Genomic DNA, 3,872 nt, shown 5'->3' on the forward strand with positions numbered 1-3,872 from the left:
GAAACAGACAACATCAAATAGTTTTTGGTCTGCATTGCTGAACGTTCGAATTTCATCATCTAATGTACCAAAGCAAAAACATATTTGCTATGTGTTCCAACACAATTGATGACCGCAAGAGCTTATTGGAATGGTTCTCTTAATGAAAGATTAAGAGATAATGAGTTGGTTCTGGAGCAAATGAACACCCAATGCTTCTCCTATAGTGCTGTCACTGCCACTGCTGCTTTTGTTTTTGTCTTAGCTCAGTCAAGGATTATCATAAAGGGAATTATATGAATTTGAACCGAAAACCGAACCGATTAAACCAAACCGAACATGGAAAAATCGAACCGAACCGAAGTTATTATGGTTCGGTTTTGGTTATTAAAATCACAAACTGAATTAACCGAACTGAAATTCTATAAAATCGAACCGAACCGACCGATGGCCACCCTTAGTTTTTTTCCACTGACACGAAATGGCCCTTCGGCCCAAACATATTACATCTAATAGTCCGAAATGTCTATTTTGTATATTTTTTGTATAGTGATAGTCTATTTTGTATATATTTTGTATAGTGACAGTTCAGTGTATATAAATTGTATAGTGACAGTCTATTTAGTATATTTTTGTATAGTGACAGTTTATTTTGTATATATTTTGTATAGTAACAGTCTATTGTATATAAATTGTATAGTGACAATCTATTTTAATATATTTTTTGTATAGTGGCAGTCTATTTAGTATATACATTGCATAAAATTTGTATATAGAGTGTATCGTGCATCTTTCAATGTATCCATAATATATCATTAATGTATCCCGAGCGCTTTTGTGTATCCAAAGTGTATAGACTGTTCTACGATGTATAAATTTTGTATATATAAATTGTATCGTGCATTTTACTACGTAGTGATGTAGTAAAATGTATATATGAAAGATTTTCTAGAATTTAATATTGTGTTAAAAATTACAATGATAATAGTTATTGACACTTTATATCTATTATATAGTATTTATTTGAATGTACATTTACATTCTTTGTACGTAAAGGAGTATTTGATTTAAAGAGGAATATATTATTGTGTATTAAATAAATAAATAAATAAATAAACCCATGAAACGAAAACCATAACTATAAGGATATATTACTTTGAAGTTGACGACTGCTTTCATTTAGCCAATTAAGAGCCAACAACAACAAAAATTAAAAATAATTTACATAATCTTTTAATAGTCAGAAAAAGTTAGGTACTTAAAATGACATGAAAATTTATTGTTTTCAAAGATAAAATACCATAAGCGGTATATTTGACAACGAGAAAACTGATTTTGCATATTATTAGTGGATGATTGGAACGGCTCGATGGTAACAAAATTTACCGCATTTGAGCAAATTTAGGCTAGCCATTATAATTTATTTGGGGCTATAAATTGTATAGATCAATTCATGGCTAGCGGATAATAATTGTTTCCACCGGCCGACTACAAATAAAATTTGCTCTAAAATAAAATCATTACCCATGCCCACCCTATGTACCAATCCGTACCCTTTATTTTCCTCTGCGGCTAGCTTGATTATAAATATATATAATAAATACAAAAATTGCTGTCAATGATTTAAGAATCTTGAAAAAGATCAAACTTTCCAATGTAAAGACTTTTTCGAAGTTGATTCTCAACTTTTCATGCACACCAAAATTCCTTTGCAGAATAATGAAAGAAGTAGAAGGTGGATCGTGTTAGTAGTGTCAGATATAGCACTGAGTTATGCAGATTTGGCAAGACTCACAGCATCCAGCTCGAATCATATATGTGCGCGACAAAGAAAAATATACTATGTTTATTTGAACCTATTTCCTTTTTGGTCCGTTCCAAAAAGAATGATCCCTTTCTAAATTTGAAAATAATTTTGCTTAAACTTACAATTCTACCCTTAATGAAAAGCTTTTATAACCATACAAATACTTTGGGTCCCTTTTTGAATTGTTTAGGACCACAAATTCCAAAAGTCATTCATTTTTTCTTAAACTCCGTGTTCAATCAAACAAATTCACATAAATTGAAACGAATAGAGTAAATAAAGTTTGATGTGTCTTTTAGAATTTGCACTCTCAACTCAAAATTCACAATGTCTAAAATTTGGATTCGCATGGCGCCTTTCCTGCTACTTAGTGGTAGCAAAATGGATAAAAACAGTAATTCGTACATATTATTCATTAAAAAATAGGTTGTTGGATAATGAACTTTTAAAAAAAAGGTCAAATATGAATAAAAATCATATTATCAACTTAGAAAATGGATAACTAATGAGTTTACCTTTTACATTTGTAAAAACTCAAATTGGATGTTTCTCAAGTTAACTAAGAATTCTCTAGAAAATAATCATATTTAAAAAGTCGTGATAATATAAATATCCATAATATTCGCTGGTTAACTTATTTTTTATCTTTATTAAATATGGTTCAAGTAAAATATATTATCTGATTTTGCATTATCCCTTTTCGATCCGCTCATATCCGACCCAATCTGTTCGTTTGCCAACTGTATATGCGACAAGATCTACTTCACAGTTCGTGGTCCCTTATTTCAAAAGTGCTTGGTCACAGGAACCAAAGTTGAGGCTGTATTCTATATCTGATCCCCATTTTATCTAGAAGGGCAATTGCTAAAACCATTTTCCACACTGAAAGGTCTCTTCTTGTAGAGCTTGAAGGTATCTTTATCATAGTCAAAGGATTTCACTTTCAACAAAAGATGACACCGTCACTTTCTGAGTTAGACCTTTTTGTTTGTGATAAAGAGCTCTTCCAATTTTAAATTCTTCTAAAAAGTAATTTCAACTGTAAACAGTACATTATGTGTGGTTAAACAATTAGGAAATTGTTATTCAAATCAAATTACTAAATGAGAAATAATAATTAGATGCATTAGTCCTTAAAAATCGAAAGAGTAGTATTTTCCCAGGCCCCAGTTCTCAATAGTGCTGATCTGAAAATGATAAGAAGATGATAAAAAAGGACCTGCAATAGATTTTCATAGAACCCAAGAACTATAGTTGCTTGACAAATTACAAGGATCAATAAAGACAGATATTGTGGAACCTATACAGCAGGGAAGGCTACTAATTTTGACGTATAAAATAAAGTAAGAAGTTGGGCTAATTTGAAGGTTATTTGGATTTTTTTTTTGTCCGACAAATATTTATCTTTCCTTTTTGAAAGTGGCTGAAGTGTACTCAGATTGCAAAGTAGAGAAAAGAGATGTAGAAACAAAAACATTGCCTCCTATATATTAAAGCAAAAGGAAGAGTTGCAGCCTAATGAAGGAGAAATTAAGAACCCAAGTCCTTACTTTAGTGAATCAGAAAATGGAGAAAATGACGCTCATCTTTTACCCATTACGAACTCGTATATTGAGTAGATGGTTGATGTATTATACTCAGACTTTTATCTTTCATAGCATGTATTCCCATCTGTTCGAATTATATATGCAACAGAAATTGTGGGCATCGTGTCGAAAGAAAGAGGCACTTAGGTTCCATTTTTGGCATTTTACCAATAGAATGCTAAGTGCCATCTCTCCAGCGACAAGACCCCCTCAATCCCCCCTTCTTTTTTTCCTGCTTCAGTGACTAATGAATTATGATGAGAAGTACACAAAACCCTCCATTTCCAGCTAATTTATATAGCCAAATTTAAGTACATTTCCAAATTGCTTAGTCAAATAGTCAACCCACGAGCTTGAATGAGTATGCATGTGAGATTCAAATAGTCTTTGGTCTATTGCACGCGCCATGTGGATACAGTTGAATACTTCTTTCAATTTCACATTGGCTTGGACCAAAAGACTTTGACTTCCTGGTCATCCTTCAATTTCATCTTAATTTC

The sequence above is a fragment of the Nicotiana tomentosiformis genome, chromosome 2 (genome assembly GCF_000390325.3).
Source record: "Nicotiana tomentosiformis chromosome 2, ASM39032v3, whole genome shotgun sequence".
Taxonomy (NCBI): domain Eukaryota; kingdom Viridiplantae; phylum Streptophyta; class Magnoliopsida; order Solanales; family Solanaceae; genus Nicotiana; species Nicotiana tomentosiformis.